This window comes from Aulonocara sp. 'chitande type north' Nkhata Bay, linkage group LG2 (assembly GCF_057382095.1).
Source record: "Aulonocara sp. 'chitande type north' Nkhata Bay isolate Kocher_YH1m ecotype deep benthic linkage group LG2, A_spYH_male_GT1.1, whole genome shotgun sequence".
NCBI classification, from domain to species: domain Eukaryota; kingdom Metazoa; phylum Chordata; class Actinopteri; order Cichliformes; family Cichlidae; genus Aulonocara; species Aulonocara sp. 'chitande type north' Nkhata Bay.
Genome location: NC_141345.1, coordinates 21,696,266 through 21,714,527, shown reverse-complemented (window position 1 = coordinate 21,714,527; position 18,262 = coordinate 21,696,266). Strand labels below are relative to the sequence as shown.

The 18,262-nt window shown below is 42.3% G+C and overlaps 1 long non-coding RNA gene across 1 annotated transcript; it reads right to left on the bottom strand.

Annotated features, from left to right (window-relative positions):
- Positions 1–832: 832 nt before the first annotated feature.
- On the bottom strand, positions 833–5,358 carry LOC147337744 (uncharacterized). Its single transcript, XR_015124934.1, has 3 exons — positions 5,087–5,358; positions 2,840–3,006; positions 833–2,539 (listed from the first exon to the last, which is right to left on the bottom strand). It is a non-coding gene; the product is annotated as an uncharacterized LOC147337744 (long non-coding RNA).
- Positions 5,359–18,262: the final 12,904 nt, after the last annotated feature.

Sequence of the window (18,262 nt, the reverse complement as noted above, 5' to 3'; positions counted from 1 at the left end):
GATGCGTTGCACATGAGTCAGCACAGACTGACTCGGATTGATTCCAACGTGTTGACAGTCTGTCTGTGTCTATAAATTATACGGTGATTATTTGTGCACCCTCACTAATCTGTCTGAGAGTGATTGGAGTCAGTCTGCCATGGAGACAAATTGCCTCCCGCCAAGCGATCTCTGCAATCACCTTGCATTTTAAAGTGGTTGCTCATTGAGGATGAGGATGCTGCACACTCATGGTAATGACCAGCTGGTTGGTGCAACTACTTGCTATTAGTCGCCAACAGAAAATCACTTTTAACTGTGGTTGACTCAACCATAATGCATGTTACTTTGAAAAGTGTCCAGCTCTCATCAGTATGGTGAAAATAAAGCTACAGCTTACACTGATTTCCTTAGCTTAACAGAAACAAGTATGCTAGCTGTAAGACCAGCTTTTAAGGATCAGAGCTAATCACTTTCCTTTTCCTTTTTTTGTCCCCTGTCTATGCTAAATTAAAGAAAGAAGCTGCTGGTGGTAGATAAGACAGCACTATTGCTTGTCTCATGTGACTCGTAGCAAGAAATGAATTAGCATAACTCTAAAATGTCCAAGCACTTCTGAGAAGCAGCAGGTAAAGTTGAATTTTCTTTTCTCTCCTCTATCTTACTTTAGTTTTTTTCTAGCTCCCGATCTTGTGATAAACTTTCATCCCCTTTAAATGACTTCCTTAACATTTCAACTATTTATGGTTCACATGAAATACTGGGGCTATGAGGCACACTGGACTGAACTGAAAGTTAAAAAAAAAGACAGCCCACACATGATTCAACCATTTTATTGGAAATGTTTGGCCAAATGACTAGCATGGGTCACAGTTTTTCTCAAATGGAGTCTGACCTAGTCTGTGCTGGAGTGCTCTGAGAGGAGGAGGAGTGGGAGGAAAGAGTGCTGTGGGAGATGGTAAAAAATAGAGAAGCACAATACTTTCCTATTCATGCTAGCTGGCACACAGGTGGCCAGGAAATAGCACAGGGAAAGTGCTGCCGAACATACACCCATTTTATTCAGCTAGTTAGCACGTCCTTGTCCACTTTGTGTGTTTGTGTGTGTTTCCCAGTCACAGTCGCTCATCTTGGTTTTGACTTACACCCAACTGTAGTGGGTGTGTTTCTTAGTTCATGGGTACAGCTTAAAGTAAAAAAAGAAAAAAAATGCTGCTGCAGCTCGGTGTCTGTGCGATTTACCAGGAGTACAGTAGAGGATGCTGTTCTCATTCCAAGTTTGAATTTGGCCTTGTTCAAGCAAAATCGAACTCAGTCGAGCACTAAACTGCGGGGGTGGGGTCATTCACCATGACACCCCTGTAACTTATTTTCTTGACTGGAAAAGGAAAGAAAGGGGCACTCCCATGGTAACTCATACTGCTAACATCTGTTTCAGCGTATGTTGTGTAAATCTTTTTTGTATTCGTCTGCCATAACATAATCTAGATAAACCGCCTATCATCAAAGACAACTTCAGCCCGTCTGCTTTGATGTGTCTCGCATAATTTCTGCCGTACCCGCGCCGCCGCTGCTGCGACTCGTCTGATCGGAGACATTTTTCCACATTTTGCAGTGGTTTGTTTGAAGGCACGAGCATGACAACTGCTCGAGTGGAAATGCGAGTCAAAAGAAATTGCATTCTTCGTCGGGCCCTCCTCTTCTTCTGGAAAGCACTGGGATTGAAACCAAGAAAGACAACATCGGGGCTGATAAGATGCTTGGCTGCCTGCCCTGTATACACACACACACACACACACACACATGAAATGTAAGGTTTCAGAAATCAAAATGCTCACGTGCAAATTTTGACATATCAGTTTTGGAAATACCCAGCAGGCCGCGGCTGTCTGAGTTCACCGTGCTTTGGGTAGGTCAGTTCGGAAAGCAGACGTGAAAGATTAATCAGGAAGTTGTTGAGAAGCAGATTTAGCACCCTGTGTCCAGTTAGTCAGCCTTCCCAGTCTGGGCTAACTGCATGCCCATTTGTGCTCCACATCTGTAAAAACTTACGACTCAGTGGGCCGGATCACAGAGACAGAGCTGTGCTTTGTCAGACCTCAGCCTCTGCCAGCCCTCAACCTAATGGATTAGAGACACTGTTAGAGAGCACCAGTGGAAGACCGAGTTCACTGCTCCCAACCAGCAAGCTCCAGTCCCTTTAGTTCATCAGAGCGCAGTATCAGCCACTCAGGACGGCTCTCCATTCCACTTAAAGGCTTTTATTAAGAGCAGTGGAGAGTAGAGTCAATGCAGTCAGCAGAGCCACGGGTACGAGAACAGGACAAAAGACCAAACAAAGGTGGCGAAGGCGGTGAAAACAGACATCTCTTTATTAGATGCCATGTTGTCTTCATGCCTCCTCCTCTTCCTCCTCCTCCTTTTCTCTCTTGTTTTTGTCACCTTCCCTCTCCTTTCTCCTCGTCTTTGCCTGCAGGCCCTCGCCCGGCTGCCTTATAATGGCATGTGTTTTGATTGGTGCAGCAGGGGGAAGCGGGGCATTGTCTGGACAGGATCTAGGCTGAGATCAGTAGATAGATCGACTGGTGGTTTAGGGCAGTACTCAAACTACCGTCATCTTTGTTTTAGTTGGACCTTGCAAACACTTAGCTAATCCTAGAAAATAGGCAGACTTGCAGGAAATAGGAACTTATGAAAACAAGTCCAGTGGTACTATCATGCCGAACTTGTTCGTTCATTACAAATACTACTGATTATTGGCAGAGATATTATCAGACATCTTGTGTTCACTTTGTTAAGAAATTAAATCAAATGTTAGTGGAAGAAATGACATCAGCTGTTTGGAGGTTTTGAACTTCACCTTTACCTCCCCGGCATCTTTTGTCCGGGCATCCTGAACGGCTGATTTCATGGTGGGTTGCGGCCCACCCCGGTGCTATAATTGTCAGGAATTCACAAGGCCGGCCGCCTCTCGTTGCGCTAAAGGCGACTGACACTGAAAGGATGTGGACAGCTGATTTATGTTTTCTGGCAAAAAGAAAAACAAAAAACGCAGACAATTAATTCCTGGCGACAAGCACAAATTACAACATGCTTGGGTTGCTGTGGCAGGGTGCACGACCTGAAATAGCTGCTCTGTCAGTGCCATGAATCTGCTATAATATAAGAGACGCCGGGAGCCAGTATGATGCAGAACATGAATGGTAATACCTCCCATACAGTCTGGAGAGAAGTCTGACACTTCCAGGGCTTCTGTTTGAGTTTGTCTTAAGAAGAAACACAGATTCATCCCAGGAATCTGTGATGAATGCTTAATACACGTGCTGAAGCTCGAAATAAGTTTTAGTGTCACGCTCCCAGGATTTTAACATTGTCTTTTCATCATTATTCGAGCAGCATTAAGCTCTAGTCTTATATTACTTGTGAATTCTGGTTCTTGATTTGATTTAATTGTCTTTCTACCAAGTTCTGGGTTCAGAATCAAATTCAAACTCCTTCTCCTCACATATAAGGTCTTGAGTAATCAGGCCCCATCTCATCTTAAAGATCTCATAACACCACATCAAACCAATTAGAGCACTTTGCTTTTGGACTGCAGGCTTACTTGTGGTTCCTAGAGTTTCTAAAAGGAGAATGGGAGGCGAAGCCTTCTGTGGGTCCCAGTTTAGATTTGAGAGACAGATACTCTCTCTACTTTTAAGATTGATAAAGCATATATTTTTAAAAGGCCTAGGCTGCTAGGAGCTTCCCATCTTCACTCTCAGTGTACTTACACACCAATCTGCATTTAATCATTAGTTATTATTAATCTCTGACTCTCTTCCACAGTTTGCTTTTTGTCCCGTCTGTCTGCCTTACTCCCATACTGGTCGTAATAGATGACCGTCTTTTGGTTATTCCCTGCTTCACTACAATAGCTGATTTTCTTGTGTGCCTTGCTTCAGCTTTTACTTCCTGTTTATCTAATTAGCTTCACCTGTGTCTACATGCACACAGGTCTATATGTTGCTAATCCCCAATTCCTCCCCAGAGAATATACATGATATATATACAAGGATATGTATTAGACCTGGCATTTTCTGACCACACAACCACTGTCTGAAAAGTACTGTTCATTTACCTGAAAAAAAAAATATCAAGAGCTATTAAAAACATGCAAAAGCAACAGGTGGCAATATAGCCCTGACCATATAGAAAGTCGGGCCAATCAAAAGCCAAGAAAAAGCTCTTTTTCCCAAAAAAATATCCTTGTAAGAGTGGACAGACCACAGCTATGTCTCCTCCTTTTTCTTTGTCAGATCCTACTGGTAATTTCCCTGTTCGTGTGGACTCTGGGACTCCTGGTTTGTGGCTTTTTATTTGCTTTGGATTTTGTGCTTCGCCGAAATAAAGTTGTCTGGGTCCTCTGCACATCATTTCATCTAGTGATATTAAAGTAAAAAGTCTAGCAGGTCTGGTTTGCAGAAGAGCATTTCTGAACACACACCCTTAACCTTGAAGCAGATGGACTGCAGCAGCAGAAGACCATACAGGGTTCCACTGGGTTTTTAATTACATTTTTTACACTTGGTTTCAAAACCTTGTATAAATCAAGTTTATGTGGTGGAAATACTGAACCCTTTCCTTTTTGTTGCTCTCATGTTTACCTCTTTTGAGCCTAACAACTGCTGGTTCACAAATACGGGCTTCAAGCGAGGCGGAGGGATCTCCTGTAATTAACCGTGAACGGGAGCTGGCAACGCAGCTTAGCGGTGCTTTCTGAGATAAAGAGTCAAAAGGGCACGCAGTGATATTCCAGGAGAAAATTGAGAAAAGTTCCACTGTCCTCTGCAAAGTAAGCAGCAACCAGGTGAAAGCCAAATGGAGCGCGGAGTTGTTTACTATTATGCTCTGCGAATGAGGATGAATTCCTGCACAGATACCGAACCGCAATCCTAGCTGGTCTTGCCAGCTCAGGCCGCAACAGAGTTATTATCCAACAGTTTAAAAATTTGAAACTGCTTTTCTGAAAGACTTCAAAAGCTATTCTGTACCAGGAGGGAAAAAAGTCTGAGTGGTGGACTGACTGATAGTCATCCCTCAGAGTAAGAGACACAAACAGACTTACACACATATTTGTGCTGTAGCAGCTTAAGGAGCTGTGTCAACTGAGTGAACATGATGTGTTGTCCTCATCTCTTCCAGTCCGTCAGCATTCGTCTCGTCTCAAATGCGCAATGAACTCCCGTCAGAGTGACAATCTGTCCCAAAGGACAGTCACACGGGCATTAGAATATGTGCCCAGCTTGTAAAACGACTGTCTCTCCTTCAGGGGTGGACTCCACATCGCTGATCTTCTGTGGGATTCACAGCCTCAGAGGCTTTCCACGGCGTGTCGTTTCCTCCCTGGAATCCGTGGATTAGTCATATCACATCCTATTGTCCTTGCCAGGCAGTGAACTACTTGGCAGCAGCTCATCTTTGTCCTGCTTTTATGGGCCAGCATTGCCACAGTCCAAACATGCCCACAAGTGTCAGGGACACTTTTTGCTTTTCTGTTTCTTTTCCCATTTAACTGCTGGAAAATTAAATTGTGAAATGTGAGCGTACTGGAACTGTCAATAATTTCAAAATTCCCAGGCTCTGAATGGCATTTGGCCGAGGGCTTTGTTGTGTTGCCAAAGGCCGACTTTTCTTATCCAACAATCTTTCAAACCCCGGTATGGCCAAGTCATTAAAGCATTTTCAGCTCACTGCCCTGTGTAGCTAAAACCGGAATGTGTTAATGAGAAAACAGTTTCCTCGACACTTTCTTATAGCCCACTGAACCTTTACTGCAAGGGAGTCTCTTTACCTCAGGCTCAAGTTGGCCTCTGGTTTAATGAAAAAAAGAAAAAAAAGGGGGAAGAAGAAAAAAAAAGTTTTCCATCCAGCTCCAAAGGCAGTCCCTGGATCTGAATGTGGAAGTTTTAATGGGAGTCAGATGTGCTTTTAATCAAAGGAACATGGCGGGAAATGTTACTGAGCTCAAGCAAGAAGAAATGCGACTACAGGAACTGATAAGACTCATATGACAATAACATACACCGATTTCTTGATGTAAGAGCCAGCTAACAAATCCACTGCAGTGTTAAAGCTGATTTTACCTCTGCTGTGATCATGGTCGTAGGGTGGTGTTAGGAACCCTTTATGAGGTATTGTACATGTAAAGACAAAACCGCTCATAAAGCAGGGACAGACTGGGGATCTTTTTGTAGTGGTTGCAGTGTTTGTGGTCACGCGTATTAGCATTGCACATTAATTTTGTTTTCATGCACTTAAGTGTTTAAAGCAGCTTTTATGAATAGTTAAAAAAAATAGAATAAATTGCTATGTTATATATAAAATGTTGTATTCAAAATGCAACACTGCCATCGGTCATTGAGCTTTGAATAAAAAAACGTATTTTTTAAAAGTTAATAATTGCATCACGGGTTGAATAAAAGCCACACATTAAAGATAAGTATACCTATTCCAGCATACAGACACATAGTCAACTGCACTGGTTGTGTGCACCCCCACCCCTCTTACTTTAGTATTCCCGGTCACAATAGACCAGTCAGTTTGAACAACTCTTAAATTAACATAAACATTTTTCACCACCAAATTCAGTTCAGCGGGTCAGAAAAGTGGGTCTTTCATTTGGTCATTTTGTGGGCCATTCAGGGGGTCAAAGGCCAAAGGGGGGATGGGGGGTTGGCTTCCCATTCATTTCCTATGGCAGTCACTTTTGATCGGGAGCACCACAGATGTAACCTAAGTTGATTAAAACACTTAAAATTCAACGAAAGAGGTGGTCATCACCTTTATATGTTTAAGTACATAGTGTGGAGGATGCCATAAGGCCTTGAGGGAATCGGATGTAAAACACAATATTTATGAGTTTTTAAATTTGTAAATTGGTCAGATTTGACCCAAACACGACAGGAAGGAGGCACAGGATGCACGATCTTCGCACTAAGAGGACTGAGTGACCTTTTTACATGGACTGTATTTAAAAGGTGGAGGCAGATTTGGGGTCTGAAAAGTGAAGCCTAAAACTGAATTCTTTCAAATGGCCAGCGGCCAAAGGGCGGTCCCTTTAGCTGCCAAACAACATAGCTCACTTGATCTATGACTGAAAATAAACAGCTGGTGAGTTTGTGGTCCCAGTTGATTGTTTCATGGCTTACTGAATATGACTTAATGTTTATTTATTTTTTAAATATGATCCCCGTTAGAGTTAAAAAAATAGATTTTATGGCAGATTTCTGTAATCGTTCTTTAAAGGCAGGCCAACTTTGTGCCTGACAAATCATTATGCAGCATTGCTCAGTTTCACAGCACTCGCCTCTCATGTCTGGTTTCAAAACAACAACATGACGAGGTCCAAAATGCTTAGTACGAGGCTTCATCGTAGGACTTCACTAACCAATGGGTGATGGTGCTACACCCATTTATTATACACAGTCTCAGTAGCAGTACAGTTTTTAATTAGAAAAACTCGTACTCTTTTCTTGGCCTAGTGTAATAAGCTTATTACTCAGCTCGGCTCCATGGATAAGGACCTGGATCCTGTTGAGATAGGACAAGCTCAATCTAAGCTTAGAAAAACAAAAACAGGATACAGGATATCAGTGATTCTTCACTAATAAGACACAAAGGGCCAGATTAACTAAACAGGGCAAAGTAACGTGTGAGCATAATCCCCAAATAGCACTCACAGATGTGGCGCTTGATTTGAATATTCTCTCACTTTGAGAAAGGATTTTCCATAAACACAACAAGGTCAAAAGTCTCTGCGTTCACACCAAACTTGTCAATGTGCTCTCGGTAAATATCAACGCAACTTTTGTTAGGCCAGGATCCAATTTATGCCGGGGCACTGCGTCACTAAATCTGGCCCAATACCATCTAAATGATTAGACTGCTAATATAGCCCCCTAAATCCTTCACACTAGCCATTTCCACTTTGCCACAGTAGTTGAATCAAAGACTGTTTTTAAAACACAGATGAAGCTCCCACGGCATTATACACCGGTTTGTGTTCATAATCTTAATTCACAAGCTGGGCCCATGTCCTCATTTTAGGTTTGACAGTGTTTAAGTGGTAAAGGTGAATGGCTTGGACATGAATTTTTTTTGGGGGGAAGGCCTCAAAGGGGACTGGCGGCAGCTCCTGGGCCTGGCAGATCCCCATGTACTACACAGAAGTGAAGAAGTTAAAGAATTGAAAAGGTGAGGGAGGGTGGGGCATGTAAACAAGAATGAACAGCTTACAGAACTGGGGGAACCTATATAGATGAGAAGCGGAATGAGCGTGTTTGGAGTCATGGTCTCGCTCCTGAAATTCCCATACTTAATCTCCAAATGAGGATTTTGACCATCGGTATTTTGTCTCTTTGAAATTTTGAGGCTAGAAGTTTTCATATTTGGATGAGAGGGTGGAGTACTAAGTTCTCAGGTAATCTTTTAGAAAGCTTGGATAGCAAGCTACACCCATAGACTGTGTGGTTGGATTATGCCAACACAGATACCAACTAATCAGTGTTAAGTACTGTTAAAGTAATATGCTTGAATTTAGTTACCAACCCCTCCTAAAAAAACATTAGCACAGACTTTTTCTTCTTTTGAAAGTTCTCAAAAATGCTCCAACAAAGCAATCATGGTTGAAAGGTCAACTTTAGTGACTCCGGCTAATTTTAAAGCCTGTGCGACAGCTGGATGGTACAAGCGATGACGTACTCGCCTGCCACCAACTCTAAAATGGGAGATTTTAACATTGAATCATCCCACTTTTGAAGCCTTAGATTAGATTAGAGATTAGATGAAACTTTATTAATCCCTCGGGTGGGTTCCTCGGGGAAATTCAGTTTCCAGTAGCACAGCACTGAAAGAAGTTGCATGTTACAGATACAATAAGGGGAATGAGAGTAAGGACATAAGCATAAATACACCATATATACACATATACACATATATAAATACAGAATATACACTATGGATAAATAGGATTGCACATTTGAGTGCATATACTGCACAGTGATTATTGCACAGTCGGATATAAGACCCCCCCCCCCCCCCCCCCCCCCAAAAAAAAACACCAAAACAAAACACCAAACCCCAAAACAAATATTACAAATATTGCACAGTGTAAAAAAGCACTACAGCTCAGTTGTTCGCGCCCTTCCTTGTCCCCCTGTTTCTCCTCCCCCTCCCTTCCAGAGAGGAGTTAAACAGTCTAATGGCGTGTGGGACAAAGGAGTTTTTAAGTCTGTTGGTTTTTGACTTTTTCAAGAAGCAACCTGTCGCTGAACAGACTCCTCTGATTGTTTACAACCATGTGCAGAGGTTGCCCAGCATTGTTCATAATGTCCATCAGGTTCTTTAATGTCCTTTTCTCTGCCACTGTCACCAGAGTGTCCAGCTTCATCAGCCTTTTGAGGAACTCTAGTTTAAGCGGTGACTGTGGCACAGGTCAAGACACTGATCCCTGAGTTGCTCCCAGTGCATTCACTGTATGTATGTTTGATAGAAAGCACTAGAAAGTGGAGTAGAAAAGCACAAGAACCAGTCCATTTAGTTGTTTCCATGTTTCTGACTAAATGACTTTGAAATGCTATTCAGGTTACATAAAGTTAGTTTGGAAATATAATAATAACTGAAGAGGTAGCTTTTTTGTGACTGTGCACATGTGGCTATTTTCTGCACAGCAAATGCTATTATATTTATTAAACTTTCAAAAATACCATCAATAATGATTAGGAGGTTCATTTTTGGCCAGAAATACCCACAACTTTATTGCTTTGGCTCTCTGTGACGTTGTTTTCAGCCACTGCAGATTTTGAACTTTCGAATTGAGTCGCTGCATCTAAGAAGCAATAAGCGGGAGTAAGAACTAGTACTGGCATGGACTGCATTTTACATTCACAGCATGTGTTTGCCATTAACTTGTGTGTATTTTCAATGTAATGATTTTCTCTCCACAAAAGAAACCGTCACTGCTGCTCAGCATAATTTCGCGCTGATGTTGCACATGTCGCTGACACTTTGGTAATACCCCAGAGTAGCTCGCTGTATGCTGTGACAATGGCATACCGTCTATCTAATCGGGCACTGCGCCGGGCCTCGCTCTGTCCTCTCCTCTCTCCTTTTCCAGTTGTGCATCCTGCTCTTTGCGGGCGGTATAGCAGGGCTGTGCGCATGCACGGAGCACGCTAACTGCCAGCCAGTGAAAACTGAAGAGGTGATGTCATGTGCTGATACAGGTTCAGTTCACAGCGGAGGAACAAACCCAGCTATTCGTCTTTGTCAAACCACGAGCCCCTTTTCCTCTGCCTGTAGACTAAACATGCTCACTCATAGAGAGGCACGCATTGTGCAGCATTCATGCACGCTTGTGAGTGTGCACAATCAAAGTCAGCCACACACACAGAGATATCAGGCAGGCAGTGACAGAAACACACAAACTATGTGGCATGTGAAACATCCTCTCGACCGTAAAGTATATCTATTTTGTCATTCATCTGCCAGTATGTGGGGTCCCTCTCTTCTGTGGCGACTTTTACTGTTTCTGCAGCTCGAACTCTCACAGATAACTCTCACAGGCAGACAGAGTTCTGGCAGCTGTGACTTAAACTTACATTAGCATAAAATAACCCTAGGTCATGCGCAAACAGCTCATGGGAAAGTAGCGCTAAGTTCTTGGGTTCCTCCAACCGCTCGAGCCTCCATTATAAACGGACATTTCCACTGCACTCCGTTTTCCTAACCAAGCTGGCTCAGCCCACAGAGAATATCTGTGGTTTTGTGATTACTAGTACAGCAAGAATCGAGAAAAAAAAACACAAGAAAGAAGTCAAAATAAAGACAAAAAAGTGAAAGAAACCATTGCAAAAATGGAGACGATGTAGGAAGCCTGTCAAAGCTTGTTTTGTCTATTTACAACACAGTCATTGCTGCCGTCTGGAATGCCTGGTTGTGACTAGAGTAATAATCAAGAAGGCTGCAGGCTGTGGGTTTCACACAAGAGCATGCATAAACTGTATTTCTCCTTGTGAATGGTGCAAAAGCTTAAACCAATGTTGTGCAGGATGGTTCAAAAAAAAAAAAAAAAGAGCCTCTGGAGTCTGTTTTTATTTAGCCCACGCTGAATGTCTAAGCACGGAAGGGTATCATCCAGGTGGGTGGCTGCTAACAGCAGTGGATGAGAGGTTTACCCGAGGCATATATGTGTTTTCCATTACAAACAGTATCAGGTGGAAAAACACGTTTTGTAAATTGGTTTTTTTTTTGTTCTCAAAGCCATGTGCTGCACAGATGGGATAAAACTCACTAACTGGTGTCCACAAGCAGTTCTAAACAACTTGGATGTCTTAGGGTGCAACCTCTTATTAGCAATAACAAACGAGTTTACTTAAAAATAGGAAAGAATACTTCCTCTGCATGCTGTGTGAAAAATGTGGGTATTGATTCCACATTGCCCTGCCTCGCTAAGTGCCCGTCGTGGGGTCGAGTGGAAAGGCATGCGTAGGATCTGGTATTTATGGGAAGTGAGGATGATGTCAGCGCTCCAGAGCTCCAGAGTCCTCTGCAGACATTTAGGGCCACGGCTGCTTTCAGCACGGGGCAGCACCCATACACCTGAGAATCATTTAAAAGCTTTGGTAATGGCGTGCGTGTGCTAGCAAGTTCATATGTTCGCGCACACCTACAGGGTGCAGAGTGAAGCTCCAGTCATCTAAATCACGGCGGCCAGCATCAGAGACACATCTGCATCATGCTTTCTCAGACTGAATCACCCACCTGTGGTATTAAAGAATGTTATTTGGTCCTGTCTGGTATTTAGTTTTCCAAGAAAGCGATTTTAAGAGCTATGCATCATTTACAGAGTCACAGTCGATGGTGAAGAACCAAAAAAAAAAGAAAGAAAGAAAAAGCGGCCTTTGAGAAGAAGAAGAAGAAGAAAAACAAACAAGACTAAAAATCTGTCATCGTGAATGAGAATGGGATTCTCATTACAAACCAGAACAGTTTGAAAGATGCTGTGTTTACACTGTTTCCACCAGTGGCACATAAAAAAAATATTAATTTGTCACGGTGCTGATGTGGGGCCACACTTCTAATCCCATTGCCACACCATTAGAAGTTGCATTATACACTTGATTACAGTCTGGCTGAATGGGACCACAACACTTACCATCCGGGATGCTGAGAGACTAGATGGAAAAACAAATGATAGGTTCCAGCCCCACGTGACCGTCAGTTGAATAAGTTGAAGATAACACACCTTTAGTTTAGCTATGAAACAACAGGTAAACACAGGTGTTAGTAATTATATTAATTAAGGCTCGCTCCCAAATAGAAGAGAAGCTTCGCTGTTGTCATCAGCGGTGTTTGTGCCGTGGCCCCGGGGTTTTTTTGGACTTTTTAGATTCTGCTTTAGCGTTCTCTATTTAGTGGTAAGTTTGTTTACGTTTACATGTGGATTTTGATGCTTTTCTTTATTACCTCGAGCTATTAGCTCTTAGTTCCTGTTCCTGTTTTTATTAAAGTTTATGATAATACTTTCTGACTTTCTGAGTTTATTTACTTCTTCAGTATTCCCTCTATCTCTTCCTTGTGTCTTCCCCTCTGTCAAATTATTCATGTCCCTGCATTTCTCCTGTGTTTTCATAAAATTTCTTCTTTCCTCTTTTACTTTGTTAACTTCTGTCTCTTCTGTGAGTTTTATCCGACATCATGTCTGTGCCTAATTCTGTTCACCTCCGTCTTGTTCCCTTGCTATTTCCTCTAATTACCCTTAGAGTATATATAGTCCTCTCCCTTGTTCTTTGTTAAAATGTCTTCGTTATTCCTCTCTGTGCTTCTCCCCGGTGAGCTCTGTGTTAATCCGTGGGATTTTTGGTTTGTTTTCTCTCAGTGGGTTTTTGTATTATGGGGCTTAAGCAGCTGACCTAATAAAGTTTAGGTTTTTGGCTTTTGTTGTTGTTGTTACATCTGCCTTTGAGTCCTTAACCCGAATGCTTGTGAAAGATTACCCACTCTATAACAAATATCGGCTGTAAAAAAAAAGACCATTCAGCTAGATACTCTTTTCTTCTAAGACCTGTTCGAGGCTCCACGATGTCATTGTCAGGTAATCTGATAAACGGCTGGGTTTATCAAATCAGTGAAACTGTGGATACATCAAGATTAAATTTGTGTCCAACAGTAAAATAGACACACGTGAAACAAAATGTCGTGGGTATATGTGCGAAGGAAAGAAATGACGGATGATCGACAATAATTTCGCTCTTTTCAGTCTAAATTTTCTAAGTGACATTTATGCTTCCTTTTTTTTTTTTTTTTAAAGAGCAAACATGGCAATGTGTCGCTATTGATTTATAGAGTTAGCACTGAAATACCAACTCTAGTTTACTCTCTTTCTGTGCTATAATCTCCCTGCGTATAGATGCTTATGTAACGTCGGTCTGCTAATATATACAATTTATTATCTCCAAAAAAAACTCAGTCTAATAAAAGAACTGTATCTTTAAGAGCCAATGATACTTTGCAATGCTTACACAACCTGCTGTGACTGGCATTGACAGAAGTCCAGAGGATACTGAGCACCACAGAAGCTGATCCCCCTCGACATGAGTCGACAGTAATATCCCCTCCCAAAATACTAAGGCACATAAAGCTGATTAGCCATCTAATAAATCAGATTTACCAAACAGATGATCTGAAATGAAATAATAGACCATGAGCCAACAGTTACAAACCGCTATAATCACTGTAATTACAATACATGCCCCTGCCCCACAGGCAGGAAAGTCTGCCTTTAGGTTAAACCAAGCTCAGTGGAACCAGTTTACTTACATTCATGATGCAAATCCATACAAATTTTCTCTTGATACATAATTAATAAATCACTTTGTTATAACTGGCTCCCACTTGCTTAGTGATTGCTACAGTCTGTACAATTAGACCTGTTCCATGTTTCTGTGGAAAGCACTGTGAGAAACATTAGCCTCATGCTGACCCATAAAAATCAACATTATAAAGGAGTCCATCCACGCACACACAATCCAAACCCTAAAAGTGACGGCCAATGCTTTGGTCTGTCATCTGGCTCAGCAGCACCTTCAGGATTCAGTACGTTTCTAGCAGTCCCATAAAAACTGGGAATCTCATCCCTGGTTTCAGATTGATGTTCACCCTGCTTTACTTTGTGTGTGAGTGTGGTGAGTGTGTCAGAGCTTTCCTTTACATAAAAGTGTGATCAAGTTGCCTGCAGCACAGAGGAAATTCTTTCCTAAGACTTTCTGGATTTTGACCTGGGGGATTTTTCAGAATCTCTTTTACTGGTGCAAACCATGATTGAATAAGTCATTGTGGTGAAATGGACCAGTCACTGAGGGGGTTCCCACAGCTTGTGGGTAAGTTCCATGACACAAGAGTCTTCATCGTAAATACCTGTCAAAATGCCCCACTTTTCATGGATGACGTGCACCATGTTTAATTATGCTGGCTATCACATACTAGAGCCCTGCACCTTTCCTTCTCTTGTTAATACTTGAGTAAGAAGAAAACTTTTATTCATCATTGTTCAGAAAGGAAGGGAGAAGCTGGCGAAATGGGAAATGCTGCCCATTATCAGTCCCTGGGTTATTTTTTCAGGCTGTTGGGCCAGCTGTCGGTGCTTCTGTTTGTCCCGACTGTCAGAGCTCCGAGGGGTTCTTGTCAGCCACGGCTATCTCCTGTGGTCACCCGAGCCTGGCTGAAGAAGATAAATAACCACCTCCACCCTCCACCCTCCTGTGAAGCAGTTTCACCATGACCCGTCTATCAGCCGCCTCCTCGGACCCTTTTAGCACTTTCTCTTTAATGGAAAAAAAATGTCCTTGCCAGTGTCTTCGCTCGATTCAGAGAAATGGGATCTACCACAGGCCGGTGAGAGACCATTAAACCTGCGGAGTGACAGTGATGAAGAAAGCACACTGTGGAGACTCTGCATAAATGTGAACAGCAGGAATACCGGTCTGGCAAACCTTCAGGCAAAGCCTGGCAGCTTAAATGACACAGAGCTTCAGCTTTTGCCCTTTGATCACACTTCTCCGTGAATGAGTCCTGTAAACTGACTTTGCATTATGAATGAAGTCATTCTAGGTTATGCCTCTCATTTGGATCATATTATTACAGCCATTTCACATGAGTGTTTTTGCAGCTGCCTATACTTATATGTTAACTCTGAAAATTTTGTTACAGTAAGCTATTCCCAGGTGAGAGAACTGAACCTTCTCTAGTGGGTTATTTTCCACTGAGAAAGTTAAAAAAGGGCAAAGAAAAGTTTGAACCAACAAAGCCTATAGTGTGCTGGGAATAAATATGAACCCACAGAATGGAAAATGATTCGACATAGTCTCTCAATTCACAGAGTAAAAAAAGTGAGAAAGACATGTAGAGCACAGATGGCAGGAGGAATGAAGGTATGAGTTTAATTACTTCCAGACACGATGCAAGCAGAGGGAGGTACAAGGTGCTGTAGCTGCACAAATGCACCCCGGGAGAGACGTCTGATGGAGATGAATATTATTACTAGTCACCTCAGTATGTTTGGTCTGAAATAAATGTGGCAAAGGCATGAGCAGTGCCATCGATCTGAGCACTTACTCATAATCTCAAAGTGTTAATTGTTCAAAATGAGGTCAAATCGAGGCAGAAATTAGACTGGAAGTTGCTCTGTGACGGTTTTTTAGTTTAAATCGACATCAGTGTGAAACACTTAGGCAGTGCGATGACAGCTTGCTGCTGGTGTCACCATAAATGACAAATCCAGGAATGGCTCTCTTCTACTCTTCATAAATCCTTCACTACGTTTATATGAAAAGTCCTTCCCAAGTTTGCAGTAAGTAGTTCCATCTTGTGTTTTACTCGTCTGACGTGCACCGTTTAAGCTAAAGAACTGTTTTAGTTTTCTCACGCTGCCGTAATGTGCAAAGCAGCAGCTAGGAAACATCTGAAATGCTGTTCAGTCAGAAGTAATCAGTAATGAACGGAGGAAGCCTGGTTTCATTTAAAGATGAGTGAATCATAATTTAGTAAACAGTGTAATTATAACTAAATGGATTTAAAGCCAACCTGCATGTATTTACCCATTTACCCTGAATTAAAGAGCTTTTCTTTCACTACAGGAAGATGCGCGCTTTAGTCAGAGCATTTCCTTTGCTATTACTGCTCAGTGAAGAAAATACTGCTGGGTGAACTAAATTCATCTTTGCAGGAGTCTGTTTTTTATCCTGTTGCTAAGTACACCCTATAACAGCTATTAGTCACACAGTAACTGGCCACTTCATTAGTTACACCTCACTACTACTGGGTTGGACCCCCTCTTGTCTTCAAAACTGCCTTAAACCTGGCATGATATTATCACAGTTGCTAAGGGTTCCACATAATGCGAATGTCCTCTTCCACCACATCCCAAAGATGCTCTGCAGCATTATCCCTAACAATAAAACACCACCAGATTGAACTGTTGCTACAAGGTAAGATGGTCCAAATCCAAATGCAGCAACAGAAAATTGAGACTCATCAGACCAGCCAATGGTGTTCCTCAGTTTCCTGTCTTTAGCTGGGAAGAGTGGCACCCAATGTGGTCTTCTGCTGCTGTGGTCCATCTGCTGCAAGGTTCAATATGTTGCGTGCTCTTCTGCCTACTTTGGTTGTAATGAGTGGCTATTTGAGTTACTGTGGCTTTCTATTAACTCAGCAGTCTGACCACCCGACTCTGACCTCTAGCATCAACAAAGCACTTAACTGCTGCTCACGGAATAGTTTCTCTTTTTTCAGACGATTCTCTGTAAATCCTAAAAATGGTCGTGTGGGAAAATCCCAGTAGATCCGCAGTTTGTGAAGTATGTGTCTGACCTGTCTAGCACCAACAAGCAAAGTCACTTAAATCACCTTTCTTTCCCTTGTTGTGTTGTTCAGTTTTGAACTTTAGCCGCCCGTCTTGACCATGATACATGCATAAATCCACTGAGATGCTTCGATGTGATTGGCTGCTTAAATATTTAACAAGCCATTGCACAGCTGTTGGACACACACACATACAAACACATCCAACTTTTTTTTACTACTTTATTCTTTCACAACAACCTTGGCTCATATTTTCGGCTTACACGCTAATATCATTTGCACTGGGGAGGACGAATAAATATTTTATTAGGACCTTGCACTGTGTGACACAGATTAAGCCCTTAAGTTGCACGTCAGTGAAGCAGATCAGCATTAGGCATTTTGTTTTTGTCCTCTCGTAAATTTTGATTACGTTCTCTGGAGCGTTGATCCAAACAAAGAGCGAGCCTCTCTGTTGGGAGAATAATTCCTGCCTTGTTCCTACCCTATCTGCAGAGAGGCCCGGCAACTAAGCAGAAAGGCATTTAGATGGAAACAGGCTGAACCAAACAGAATCAGACACGACAGGATGTCACATCAATCGATCTGTAAGCTTTCGTGTATGCTTGTTTAATGGTTGAAGCGCTGCACAATGTTGATGAATGTTTATTTAGTGTGTTTAAACCCTGATTGATTGCAAGATGCAGCGTGTGAAAGAAAGAAAGTGCGACCGCAGCCGAGTGACGGGTTGCAGCATGCGTATGAGGGGTGTGAACCTCTTGAGATCCCACACATTTCCTCTCATTCTTTAACCTTTGACATCCTGATATAGTGAATTAAGATTAACAGCGCTGCATGACATTCCTGTGAATCAAAAAATATCCTGTAGCTTTCTAACTGCACAGCGCTACTCAGTCATTGACCTGTGATACAGACTCACTTCACTCAGCATGATAATCATTTAGCTTATAAAATGCGACGCGCATGGCCTGGTGTGTTGTCCATAAATGGAGAGAGGGGATCAGAAGGTCTGTATGTTCTTCCACTAATAAACTCAGACTAAATCAAACCAAACTCCTTTTCTTTTTTGCAACATCCGCTGTTTGTTTGCTTTGGCTGCTGCAGCCATGTGAACACTGATGAGTGCAATTTCAAAACTGTTTAACACCAGAAACTTACTGCATTAAAACATCACAAATCAAAAGCACGAGTGCTGGCAGTGAAGAAACCTCTATTTCCAGAGCAAGCGTCGCAGACTCATCTGCAATTATTATTTCTGATTCCCACATTCTTGAGCTGCATTAAAGAAGGTAACAGCGTGGGCATATAGCTGATTTACTTTTTGTTATGTGTGAATCTTGGCTCTTGGCTCTTTGCGATTTCGACTTTGCCCAGACAGACAGAC